Source organism: Mus caroli, unplaced genomic scaffold (assembly GCF_978045245.1).
Source record: "Mus caroli unplaced genomic scaffold, Mus_caroli_1 scaffold_5, whole genome shotgun sequence".
In the NCBI taxonomy this organism is placed as follows: domain Eukaryota; kingdom Metazoa; phylum Chordata; class Mammalia; order Rodentia; family Muridae; genus Mus; species Mus caroli.
Window position 1 is genome coordinate 17,007,465 of NW_028227260.1, and position 14,855 is coordinate 17,022,319.

The 14,855-nt window shown below is 38.6% G+C and overlaps 1 pseudogene; it reads right to left on the minus strand.

Moving 5' to 3' along the window:
• Nucleotides 1-13,678: 13,678 nt before the first annotated feature.
• Nucleotides 13,679-14,410, minus strand: LOC110287337 (large ribosomal subunit protein uL30 pseudogene; annotated as a pseudogene).
• Between the last annotated feature and the right edge of the window lie 445 nt (nt 14,411-14,855).

Consider the following 14,855-nt stretch of genomic DNA (forward strand, 5'->3'; position numbering starts at 1 on the left):
ATTGGACTTGCAAACTTTATATGCCCCAATATAGGGGAATGCCAGGCCCAAAAGAATGGGAATGGGTGGGTAGGGAAGTGGGGGGCGGTATGGGGGACTTTTGGGATAGCATTGGAAATGTAATTGAGGAAAATATGTAATAAAAATATTAAAAATTTAAAAAAAGGAAAAAAAAAATAAAGGAAGATTCATCTGTTTCGCCTCAACATCCTACCCTCAGATACAAAGAATTTGTTGAATCTCATCAAGGTAGAGACTTTCACTTTGTATCCAAGGCCTAAACTTTGATGACTAGTTTCTGCCTTGTTCTAGAACATACATAGCTAATCACTCGGCAAAAATAGATCAGGAAACAGTGTGCCAAAGCTTTACAAGTGAAGGAAACATAGCTGGAATTGTCTATCGGTGGCTAGTGCTTTAGTCCCAAAGCATCAGGGGCTAAAGCCTTTTAATTAAAAACAATGGGTTTTCCATTCTAAAGTTGTGGACCTTTAAAAGCTGGCTTCAGAAAACTCATTTTAAGAAAGTCAACAACCAAAAGCAATTCTTTAAAGTCAATAATTGGACTGGGATGTAGCTTGTTTGTTAGAAGGTTTTAATAATATGCACAAAGTCTAGGCTTTGTTCCCCAGAAGAGCCGTACTCCTAGTGCTGAGGAGATAGAAGCAGGAGGACAAGAAGTTCAAGGTCATTCATTCTCAGCTACATATTAGGTTTGTAGTCCTAGGCCAACCTAGGATACTTATGAGTCTGGTTTTTATAAAGTCTATTCTTAAAGAGGATTCTACTAGGTTTTTACATTTCAATGAAAGTCTAACAATTGGTTTACAAAAAGTACAAGATTTTACATCCATATGTACAATGGCAAGTGGATTCAGGGATCCATCTGCTGTCTTCATTTCGCAGATGTAAATACATTGAGACTGAGAAATTCCCTGCACATCTTTTTTTTTTTTTAACTTATTTTTTTTATTAGGTATTTTCCTCAATTTCCCTGCACATCTTGCATTGGACATTTCAGGGAGTATAAGGGGAAGAGAAAAAAAGAATTTGACATTATCTACCAAAAAGAGAAAAAGCAATTATTGAGGGTTCAAGAGATAGCTCAGACCTGGGTTGATCCCCCAGAAACCCTGCCCTTTTTTGCGGCGGCGGGGAGGGGGGGTGTTCTGCTTTTGATTTTTAGAACCAGATGCTGTAGCATTCTTGTAATCACTATGCTAGTGTTACAAAGCAGGCAGATTTCAAGTGCTCAGTCTACTCTGCAAGCTTCAGGCCAGTAAAAAACTGCATGTCAAAATAACAAAGTGGACAGTGCCTAAGAAATGACTCAAGGTTGATTTCTGAACTGTACAGTAATGCACACACTCAAAAAGCAACACTGGATCATGATGCATGCAACAAAGTCAAAAGCAATGATTATGTGGTGAAAAAAATCTTTGTTTATAAGGGTTTATAACTTTTGGAAATTGTTCCCTCTTTCTTCGATGGGTTCTGAGAATTTAACTCAGGTTGCCGGGCTTGCCCAGTAAGTGCTTTTATCCACTAAGCCATCTCGTTGGCCCCCATTTCTTTTCAGAGTGGAATGAAATGGCATGCATGAATATACCTTATTTGGCTCATCCATCCTTCCATGGACATTTATTTTGTTTCTCCTTTGGGGCTACCATGAATTGTGCTGTGACTAATCTTGTACAAGTTTTGAAACACTTTTTATCTGTAATTTGAAGCTCTCACAACAGAGAGTCTCTAAGGTCTCTGCCAGTTCTAATATACCATATCAAGGGCAGAAGAAGAAATGTTGTAATTTCAGATTTTTAAACCTGTATACTATAATGCAAACTGTATACTAAAATTTATAGGAGTCTTTTGATTATTTATGATACAACAAATATAGCTATGTGAGTACAGCTAGTTAATCAATACTGTTTTCCTGCACCGAATAATTCTCTCCAATGACTTCTAGAATGTTTCATCTTAAATGCCACCCCTTCACATTTTCAGTTTGTACACCTTGGGTTGGCTTTTCTCAGGCTTTTATGTCTATGCCTGCTCTCACTCAAATCTATGAAAATCTCTTTTTTATCAGAGTGAGAACTCTGTCTCTGTCTCTCTCTCTCTCTCTGTCCCTCTACTGTGTGCTGTGGGAAGGTGTCCATGCTTGTAAACATGTGTTTGTGTTGGTGTGTTGCTGGGAATACAACTCAAAGCCTCATGCATGCTGTGCAAGTCTATCTGTTTTGAATCTCACTTTCTCTTTGAATTTGGAGCATATCCCCCAAGGAGCCTGTTCCTCCCTCATTCCTTTTCTCAGAATCATCAGCAAAACAATCAATGAATGACTTATATTTAGCCAAAATTTATAGACGGTGACATATACTTTTAATCCCAACACTCTGGGGGTTGTGCTAAGAAAATCTAGAGTTTGAAGCTAGCCTGGGCTGTATTATTGTGAGTTGAAAGAAAGAAACAGAGAGGAGGGGAGAGGGAAGGAAGACAATGTATATGGGGATAAGAAAACTCCATCTTCAGCACTTTAAAAATACATAGAGCTAGTAAAGTAATTCAATTCTTCTGAATTCATTTATTGAGTTCCCATATGTTAAATCTTGAGCTGGGTACTGAGACTAGACAGGTCAAAGAAGAAGAACTCATGGATCAAGTCCCTGTACTGTTGGTGTATGGAGAAGAGGGTAGCTAGAGTATCACAGATAAGGAATGCTAAGCTTTAGGCCATACAGACAGCAAGTAGTAGCTTTTGACTCCCAGTTGTATGGGAGGCTGTGCTCAGTGAGCTAGAGCTGCCAGTGTTTCAAGGTTCTACATGAATAGCATTATTTAAATATTCACTCCATTCAGAACACACTGCCATGTTCTTTATGCTTCACAGGTTTCTTGGCCTTTCTTCTATTTGGTAATCTTCTATTTGGTAAAAGATTAAAAGAACAGTTGAGAAGGGGACCATAAAAATAATAATTAAAAAAGATCAGCCTTTATCTGCTGAGCTACCATGTTCATAGGCATGTGCATGTGCATGTGTACATGTGCATGTGCACACACAGTTTTTTAAAGGGGCTGGAGAGATGGCTCAGCAGTTTAGAACACGTCTTGCCCTTTCAATGGACCAGACTTTGATTCTCAGCACCCACATTATGACTCAGAGTCATTTTTAACTACAAATCTAGGGGATTTAACACCTTCCTGACCTTTATAATAGGCACCAGAAAGGCACATGGCACATACCCATACATGCAGGTGAGATGGCTCAGTGGGTAAGAGCACCCGACTGCTCTTCCGAAGGTCCAGAGTTCAAATCCCAGCAACCACATGGTGGCTCACAACCATCTGCAATGAGATCTGGCGCCCTCTTCTGGAGTGTCTGAAGACAGCTACAGTGTACTTACATATAATAAATAAATCTTTAAAAAAAAAAGATTCATATAGATATAAAAATAAATCTTAAAATCAATCAAACAAACACCAAAAGCAAGCAACAACAACGGCAGAGTTCCTAACTCCTAGGAATTCATCATTACCTAGAGAGAAAAATGTGGATATGTAGGCAAGTGTATTATCATAACATCTCCAGTGCACTGTTCACTCTTTCAGAAATAACAGCAAAGAATTCATTCTACCATGACAGAGCATGGGAGCCATGTAGGTGATGATGCAGAACAGTGACCTAGAAAACCCAGAGAATGTGACATTTGAGGGAATTGTGTACTTAAAAATAAAAGCAAAGAGTTTTCAAAAGAATTTTTTTTAATTTTCGTATGTTCTTCTACATACTATCATACACCCAAATGCTCAGCTAATTAATGTACATCATTTGAATTAAAAGTACAGCCTCCGCCATAAGATGATGCAAAACTGCAGCAGCCTCCTTACAACTGTGATGCAACAGCACGGGCAAAACCGATGAAGCTAACAGATGCTGAGATGCACCTGACATTGGGATCACCAGCCCACCAGACTCCTTTTAGTGAGAAGAATAAACCCTTGTATTTATAAACAAACAAACAAATGGATAAATAAATGTACCAATGAAACATGCCAGGTAAACTGTACTGTTATAGTCTAGTTCCCCACCTCCTGACAGCAGGGTCACCATCACTACTAACCCAGATGAATCTTGCAGGGAAGCTACTCAAGCTATGAGTCTTCAATAGACGTGAGAGGCAAAGGCCGGATATCCTCCTTTGCCTTACTCTTGGAGAACTTAGTTTGATGCTTTGAGTGAACTAACACACTTCTGTCACGGTTGCTCTAAACTCAGTGCCAACTCACTGAGGGAAATTGATGGCTTACTCACATAAACTTTGTCCTGGGGTAAACTAGTCTCAAACCATCTCTTCTATGTACCATTTTGTTCTAGTCAAATCACTTAGAACACATACATCAAGTGCCTGTGCTAGATAAGGAACTCTGCTGAATCCTGGAGCAACAAGAGTAAAAACAGGCTGGAGTATAACTCAGGGGTTCAGGGCTTGTCTAGCATGGGCAAGGATCTGAGTTTCATTCCAGTACGAAAACATACATACATACATACATACATACATACATACATACATACATACATACACACACATAAAATAATAGTAATAACAATAATAAAATGATGATGCTGTTAATGTTGTTGATGATGAATAAAGTGAAGGCAACAGTTTCTGACATGGAGGAAGCTTATGTCTGACTTCCTGGTTCGTGTCAGAGATGAGAAACAAGATCTGAACTTCTGACTTCTTCCACTGGTCTCATAACACCATACACCCTTCACTGAGGTACTTCACAGCTTTCATGGATTTTAGTTTTCAAGGCCCCAATAAAGCCTTAAATGTAAGAGGATTTCCTGACTCCTTTACTCATGATCATCTACTTATGCCCTCAATTTCCTGTTCCACAAAATCTGTACTTGAAAATTTTTGCATTATTGCTTTAATAATTGAATGTGCTTATCTTGGTACTACAGTGATGGTATTATTTATCAAAGGCAAGAGTCACCTTTTAAACATTGGGGCTGGCACGAAGTTTATTCTCAATATCTAAGATTTTCTTAATTGAGGCTTGGGCATCCTTACATGCTCCTGTAATGCTAGCTCTCAGGAGGCTGAAGGAGGATAAATTCAAGGGCAGCCCAGGCTACATAGCAAGATACTCTATCAGAGGACAGGAAACAACAACATCTAGTCGATTTGATGATGGAAACAAGATCTTTTACAGTCTAATAAAGACAGACAAAGTTAGTTTGATACTAATTCAATTTTCAAATCTCAGCTAGATGAATTCAAATAACTGAATTCCAGGAGCATGATATAAAACCAGAAGAATCTACACTATAAATAATATTCCCATTCCATTTTTATTCATTAAAAATCAGGTCAATTACAGTGGTAGGAAAGATGGTTGATTGTATGAGAAAACTGCATCTTCTGTGATATGTCAACCTCAGAAGTACCTGCCAGAACCTCCTGAATTATATACCTGTTATTATTTTTTAAACTGCAAATACATCAAAATATCACATGCCAAAAATTAACGAGACTGAAAATCTACACAACTCATAAACTGTTGCACAGTTACAATGGACATTTGGAATGGAAGCTTTGAAGTTTGACATTAAAATTTACACTTCCAGTATCAAATTTATTTTATGTACTTAACTGTCACAAAAACAAACAAAAAATACATGACATAATTAGAACCAGAAAAGCAGTGACCTTTAGAATCTCTTTCATAACCCATTTCCATTACATGTGTGCAGCACATCCTAAATTGAACTGATTACCTCATCATCCATTAATCTAAATGCTTCAGGGTGTTTAAAAATTGAAAGGAATTTATTTTTTTATTGCCATAAATGTTTTTTTTTCTCTCTCTATTGCTCCTCTTCTTGAACTTCAATGCCTCCTACTAAAAGCTTGTTTAACAGGGGAGGGCATTGAGCAGAAAAGAATCAGCATCTCTCCTTGGCTTATAATGCATGAGGGGACATGAGCACTAGCAGTGGGGAAAAGCTCAGCTTCTGTAATTTATTCTCTCTGTAGGGGACCATAAAGACCTCTTTCTTTCTTTCCTTCTTTCTTCTGCCTATTTTCAGGGTTGGGGCTCAGTGAAGTCCTTACGGCTTTTCAACTGTCTAGTCCCCTTCAGCCTGAAAGAACTGGATGGATGTCATTGAAGACTGTAGATAGGAAGAAATACTTTAGACTGGATTTTCCCTCTGTGCTGGGGAAAGACTAGTCCTCTAGCTTGTTCTGGTGTCTAGAGGGAAGTCTAGGGTACATGTTTTGGTTTGTGTTGCTTCTGTATTTTTTTCCTCCTGTTCACAGCAGAATTTCTCCCCTTAGTTCTTCTAAAAAGAAGGAAAGCTAAAGCTCCCATTTAACTCCACTTACCTTTATGTGCATGAACTTGTTTTGGATTTTGATAACCCCTGCTTTGATCCATTAGTCAGAACCAGGCATGCTATAGAAAGGCATCTGGCACTGACTTCTTTCACTGAATAGAATTTTGTTGTTTTGTTTTGCAGTGAGAGGGGTGGGACTCAGGGCCTAGTAAATATACTAGGTGCCTAAGTGCTTTATCATTGAGCTGTATCACCAGCCTTGGTTCCTGAAGCAGGGTCTTCCTATATTGTCCACATATCTTCCTATACTGGCCTCGACTTAAAATTTTTCCTGTTTTCACCTATCTATTGCAGCAATTACAGATGTCTGCTACGATGGCTCAACAATTTTTTGGTAATGTTGAGAATCCAGGAACTTGTACAAAGTAAGAAAGTACTCAATCAGTGAGCTAGCTACATCCAAGCCCAAAGAGATTTCACCAAAGATATCCAACCAATTAATAAAAAAGGAAAATGTCCTATTGGTAGAACCAAAGCATGCAACCAAAGTCCTGAAAGGTCTGTCTCATTTACTACTCTGGTTTCTATATGTGGCACAGAGCCCAATACATTGTAATTACATAATAATATGGCAGTTCTCATGTATTCAGTATTTATCTCAGTACTTACATGTTGAGAATGCATAATAAATACATATTAAATAAATGAGGGATTAGCAATAGGCAGCAATATTAATTGAGTACTCATTGATCAATTATCTCATGTAGTTCTCACAAAAATAGAAACATTATATCTCCATTTTACACATAATAAAATCACATCTCAAAGACATTAAGTAATGGTCCCCAAAGACATTATGCCTAACAAGTAATAGATAGCAAGCATTTTCCAAATGGTTCTTATCAGATGTGTAATTAGTTGTGTCCTTCTCCACCAGCAGGAACACTCGACACCCCTGCCTTGCTGGAGGAAACTGGTGATGAGAGAAGATCTGAGGAAATCTTAGGCTCATGACCCCAACGGTCTAAAACAGCCATCACCACAGGAACAGGCTTCTGCCAAGTCAGTGGATCCAAACTTGGAAACAAGAAATCATCCAGAAACCGAAACGATCATGGGGTCTCAGCCTGCAATACTCAAGTTCTTCTCTCATGTACACATTCAGCATTTTCAAGGTCTTCAAACAATGTTTCTTCCTTTTTGACTTGTTTCTGCTTAAGGACAGATGTCTTCTTACTTTAGCAAATTAGAAGGTGATGATTAAATACAGGATTTCAGCTTAATTGATGGTTTACAGTTAACATATTACAAACAAAAATGTCAAGTCACATGTGGTGACACATGCCTGGCATCCTACCACTTGGACAAGCCTGAGCTACATAGTGACCCCTCCCCCTCTGCAGCACACACCCAAATGGCATAAGGATTACACCTATTTTGTACTAGGAGGAATAGTTGTAAATGGCCCAACTGGTTTAGAAGTTATTCCCAACCTGTTTCATCTTGCCCTTACATTTGATCATTCATTATTTTTTTAAAAAAAGTTTTTTTCTGTAATTAGTATGCAATATAATGAGTTTCCATGTGATATTTTCATAACATATATCATTATACTTGGTTGTTCTTTCCCCTCTACCTCCTTGGCCTATTTCTCTCCCTCTTCTTGCTGGTTCCTTTCCTTTAAAAATAGTGCCTTCTCTGACTTGCATGTAACATATATTCCATTGCTATTGCTTGTTTTCTCTCCTTACTCTCTAATTATTTCCCTTTTGTGACACACTGAACTTCCTCAGTGTCTTAGTCGGTGTCTTGTTGCTGTGAAGAGGCACCATGACCATGGCAACTCTTAAAGGATGACATTTAATTAGGGCTGGCTTACAGGTTCAGGAGGTTCAGTCCATTATCATCAAGGCAGAAAGCATGGCAGTGTCCAGTCAGACATGGTGCAGGAGGAGCTGAGAGTTTTACATATTCATCCTGCAGGCAGAAGAAGGAAACTGGGTGCCACACTGGACATAGTTCAAGCAAAAGAGACCTCAAAGCCAGTCCCCACCTGTTTCACACTTCTTATAAACAAGGTCATACCTCCTAATAGTTCCACTCCTTATGGAACTATTGGAGGCCAATTACATACAAAGAACCAAGCTAGGGAATAGTAAATATGCAATGATTCTTACTTTGATGGCTTCTAGAGTCTGTCCTAAAGGGTGTACAATCGTGACACATCACAGAGGTCACATAATCAGTACTATTGCCCTTTGCTTGAAGCATTTTATCTGCCTGGCCAGACATCATGGAAACAAGGTCCAATCAAGAACATATCACCTAGAATAAACTATTTACAACCCTATCACACTTTAGAATCAGATCTCACCATCTATAATAAAATCAACCTTCAACTGTGTCTTAGTCAGGGTTTCTATTCCTGCACAAACATCATGACCAAGAAGCAAGTTGGGGAGGAAAGGGTTTATTTGGCTTACACTTCCATGCTGCTGTTCATCACCAAAGGAAGTCAGGACTGGAACTCAAGCAGGAGCTGAGCAGAGGCCACGGAGGGATGTTCTTTACTGGTTTGCCCAGCCTGCTCTCTTATAGAACCCAAGACTACCAGCCCAAAGATGGTCCCACCCACAAGGGGCCTTTCCCCCTTGATCACTAATTGACAAAATGCCTTACAGTTGGATATCATGGAGGCATCTCCTCAACTGAAGCTCCTTTCTCTGTGATAACTCCAGCTGTGTCAAGTTGACACAAAACTAGCCAGTACAAACTGTAAGTCACACTTGGAAATATTTTTAAAGAAAGTTTAGAGAAAAGGCAAAAGTAGCTGCATATGTTGGTACGCAGCCATAATCACAACACTTGGGAGACAGAGGCAATAGGACTGTGAATTTGAAGCCAACCAATGACACTTACGGACAAGGGCAGCTTCCTTCAGGCTCTTCAAGGTAGCAGGTTCCTACTGGTGTGGACTGTCTACTTACCCTGGTCTATAGGCATTATTGATTCATTCTATAGGTAAAATTCTACTTAGCAGTTTTCATTTTTGGAAGTGGGTAAGAGGAAGAAGGCTTAAAAGGTGAAGTTATGGAGATAACACTTGTCAATCATATTTCCTGTTGTAATTTTTTAAAGGTACACATGTGGGGGTATAGTGCAACAGGCATAGACGATCAGCTCTGAGGAGGCTGAGGTGGGAGTCTCAAGTTATAGACCAGTCTATGCTACATAGTTGAACCCCATCTCAAAAACACAAAACAAAACAGACATATACAGAGCAGAGGTTTGGCTCTGTGATGTACTGTGAAGCACGTGAGGTCATACTTCAATATCACAGCACCACAAAAACAATCATAATAAAATCAGACATACAGAAACTAGCCTAGATTAGAGAAACTGAATTTGTGAGACATAGACCTAATGTGTTGATTATTTGGTTTTCATCTAGGCTCTAGCTCAGTACAGTATTTGATATAATAGCTCTTTTATGCTTACCATTTTTGCAAGGACATATATGAGGGCTGGAACTGTACAGGTATGTAATAAAAGATTGACTAAGCAAAAGTCATAAGACTAATTGTATTTCTGACTTTGTCACTGTCTAGCTGTGTGACCACAGACTAGTCAGTTAGAGTCTTTGGGCTTCAGTTTTCCATAGGCAAATGATTTAGAAGAGAATCATGAATATTTTATGTTTGTGTGATGACAGAAATCTCCACAACAGACATTGGAGGCAGTGGAAGGAAAAAACAGACATAATATTGATCTGGTTTTCATATCTGTATCTTCATTGATTGTTAGGATTGAAGGAAAACCCTTATGCATCCAAATAACATTCATGTAGGCTACCCTTATTTAGACTGACAATTCACTTCCTAATTTTTCTGAAGCTAGAAATAATAGAAATGTATGATCTCTTTTTCTGTGTAGCATCAAATATATTTTCCTATAAAACAATCAATCTGGTATCTTAAATGCCAGAGAGCCTAGTAAAGGAAATCTAGGACACTTAGAGATAAGACATCTTTACACAAACACAGAGGTGTATATGACCTCATGAGGGACATTATTACAGCAAAATTTACAGAAGTCTTCATGTCTGTCAAAATCTATCAATGCATAAATCATCAAACTCAGTTTGGAGGTTTCTCCACAGGTTTACAACCAACAAACATAGGCCTTCTAAATAGTACCTTTTTAATGCTTCTGTTTAACAGCATGTGCTGTACGTTGACATACCTGCTAACATTTTACTTAAAAAAATACAGTCCTCATCTCAAATTGGTGACTTTTTAACATATTAATATATATTTTATCTCCATTATAAGACAATGTCTTTCTAGTGGTTCATTTTAACCAACAAATACATAAGAATCTTTTGTTCCTCTTAGTGCTGGAGATGGTACCCAGAGCTTCACAAACATTAGACATGCAGTCTACCATGGAGCTACATCCCCATCATGAATTGGGAACTTAAAAAAGTATATCATGTTATTATTACAGAACTATGGGGTTTAACAGTTGAAGCATAGGACTGTTGAAACTAATTCTCAATTATAAGAAAATATTTCATTTCTTAAAAATATGATCTATGACTGTATAATTAGGAATAGGACAATACTAGAGACTAGAGCATGAATAAGTAAGACATTTTTTGTCAATGGCCACTCATAATTTTGCCTTTAGAAACCTCTAAGACAGCCAACAAGCTGGTTCAATGGGTAAAAAAAGCACAAGCCACATAAGCCTCAGAATCTGAGTTCAATTCCCAGGACACACAGGGTAGAAAGAGATGACTGACACCCAAAACTTGTCCTCTAAGCTCCACATATGTGTCATGGAATACACACACACACACACAGAGATATAATAATAATAATAATAATAATAATAATAATAATAATTTTTTTTAATAAAACAGGAAGAAATTGATTTTTTGTTGTTTTTTGTTTACTTTTGTAGTCATAGGATTGACTCTAGAGACATTCAGACTCTAGTCTACACTTACCTACAACTCCCTTTCTGAGGAGCTGGGTCAAAGATGTGTGCCACCATACTCAGAAAAATTGTTGTGATGAATTTCAAGCATTCTAGAAACTTGGGTCATTTTATAGTTTCTTCAATATCAATTCATATCATTACTGAGATGAATAACTCTTTTAAAAAAAAAGTCAAACTTCTTTTCTGGTCTGAGGTGGCTAACAATAGCCAACTTGAGGAGTTCTTCCATGGACATCCTCTATAAGGTAGGTATGGCCTGAGTTTCCATGGACATGTTCATATCCTTGCAGTTTGGGTTCAACCCAGGCTCACAACCATCATTATGGATATATTACCTTCCAACAATACTCTGAATATAATGTCATCATGTGTTATTTCTTATTTCACAGCTGCAACAACATACCTGACAATGGAAAGTTAGGAAAGGAAGGAAGGGAGGGATGGATGGAGGGAGGAAGGAAGGAAGGTTGGTTGGTTTATTTTGGCTCATAGTTTGATAGTCTAGTCCATTCTATTGAGGAAGGTCAATGATGAGCTTTAGTCAGCTGGCCATGTTACATTTGCTGTCGGTAAGAAAAGCACAATGAATGCTCATGGTCAACTAGCTTTCTGCAGTGATGACCACAGTTTTCCGAATGGTACTGTCTACATTTGGAGTGGGTATCTTCCCCCTCTGTTAGCCTAAACCAACTAATTACTTGAAGGCTTTCCTAGAAGATTATCTCCTAGAAAAGTCTAGATGCTGTTAAGTTTAGGTGATATTAACAATCATATAACTGATATATCAGCTAGGAAAAGTGTCTATTACCTTTGAAGGTAGTTATGACAGTGCTCAGCAACTTGAAACCCCACACAACCTGATCAAAAAGCAAAACAAGTTCCCCATGACATCTGCTGGGGACACAAGCTAGGCCAAGCCCATGGATCCAGTGAGGGCAGTTCTCAGACCTCCTAAACCAGGAGGTTATTAGAAATAACTGTCAATAAGATGGGCATGTCACAGGCTGAAAAGCACCAACAACATGTAATCCTTCATACCACTGAATTCAACATTTTTTAATTTAATAAAATTTACATGAGAAGGATAAACAAATGTAAAAAATGTAACAATGTATTGAAATTGAGATTAAGAGAAAAAGTATGACATAGTGGAACACACCTGTAATCTTGGTAGTTGGGAGATAGGCTGCCACATGTTTGAAACCAACCTGGCTAAACAGAAAGATTTTGAATCAGAAATCAAAAAGAAAGTGACCTCTACCACCCTACCCAGTACTCAGTGACACATCCTTTTCCGGGGTCTAGCATGGAGTATATCCCTGACCATGGTTTTTCTCCAACCCACCAGATTGAGCCTGAGTCCCATATACAGTGCACCAGCCTACTTTTATGCTCCCTGCCTGCACCACAAAGGAACTCTAAGATCCAGGATCAACCCTACCTATCTTCAAACCTCTGAGCTCCCCTATAATGTATCCATCTTGTCCACTCAGCCAGATTTATCCTCACACTACAGGTTTGGAACAGGAAGTACATTCTGTATATCATCTCAGACCCATCTATCTACCTGACTTGATTCTATCCCAAAGATTTCCAATCTCTAGATCCAACCCATGCCCCACATTTTCTCTTCTTCCTTACTCAACCTGTGCTATCCACAACAAACTCAGAACTAGCAAAGAAAGCCCACATGTCATGACATCATTGCAAGAATACCAACAATACTAAAGATCAAACCAGTAGGCTCTGTTCAAAACTTATCAGTTCTGCACAAATGTTTGCCAGTGAAAATTGCCTAGGTGAATTTCAGACAGAGAATGTAAACGAACAATCAAATCACAAACTTTGTCGAAGATTTAAAAAGTTTAAAGAGGACACAAAGATACATATCAATAAAATCAAAGAGAAGGGGTTTAAGGAGAGATACCCAAGAAAACACAAACATAAGGCTGGTAGAAATGGCAAAGGCAATCCAAGACTTGGGAGCAGAATTCAATTAAAATATAGAAACATTGAAGAGTACTCAAGCTGAACTGAAGTTGGAATTGAAAATCCCAATAACTTAACAAGAAAATTCAAAGGAAAGCCTCACAAGTAGAATGAATCAAACACAAGATAGAATATCAAAGCTCAACGATAAAGCAACAAATTTAGACCAAATATTAAAGGAATATATTAATAAAAATAAAAACACAGGAAAGGAACACCTAAGAAATGTAGAACACCGTGAAACCTTCAACATGATCATTATTGGTTTTTTTTTTTCTGTTTGCCAAGCTGTGACTGTTTATTAACTGACCAAATTACAAAAATACCATGGGCGACACCTTAGTTCATCCGTCTAATAAGTCTGTTTATGTGGTCTTCCCTGTCACCAGCATCTCCACCGTCTACAAAGTGAGTTGTCTTTTTCTTCATTCCACCTCGTAGGGAAGATAATTTGAAGGGCCACAGGAAGTTATTTACTTCCTCGGAGCGTTTCCCAACTGTATAGATCTCATGACCTAGATCCTCCATGCAGACTATGCCAAGAGATCAAGCAACCAAGGAATCATCTGTCAAGGCAATCTGCCTCTTATTGATTTTGCCCTAGTCTTGCTTGTAAATGCATTAACTGACTTTAGATTGGGGTACCCCCATGCAATGTACAGTTCCACAATCCTTAGCATGTCAATTGAAGCCTTGTTGAACTTAACAAAGGTGCTGTTGAGATCTATGGAAGATGAAGAAGCTGAAATACTTTGCAGACCTTTGGGCTTCTCGTTTGATAGCTCAGATTCTGATGACACAAGTCAATTTTGGTTCTGTAGGCACGTAGAAGTTCCCAGCTTTCCTTACCATCCTAGCCATCCGAATTTCAGTCCAGTACACCGACCTGTACTCCTTGTGATGATAGTACTTTGGCTTCTCATAGATGAACTTCTTCCTTGCCTTTAACAATGTCTTCAGGGCAAACTTCTGCAGGCGCTTCACCTTCAACTCTGTGAAATTTCTTTGCTTTTCCTTAAGGGTGTCTGGCACAGAAGCAACCTTCTTTTTCTTCTCTGGCACAGCCTCCATGGTTCCAGCCAGAAAAAGAGAGAAAGCTGGCACATGCCATGATCATTATCTTAATCACTGTTCAACTGCTATGAAGAGACTATAAGGTGACTCTTATAGACAGGACAGGGAGCATGGTGGCAATATACATGATGCATGATATAATCTGAGAACTACAACCTGATATGCAGTCAGAGAGAAAGAGAGAGACAGAGAAAGACACAGAGAGGGAGAGAGAGAGAGCGAGAGAGAAAACCTGACTTGGGCTTTTAAAACCTCCAAAACCCACTCCTAACGACACACTTCCTATAGCAAGGCCACAACTTCTAATCCTTTCAAAATATACTTGAATGTGGAGTGGAGTCTATGAGACCCATTATTATTCAAACCACCACAATCATAGAAGAAATTTTCCCCAAACTACGGAAAGACACACCATACAGATAAAAGCAGTACATACAAAACT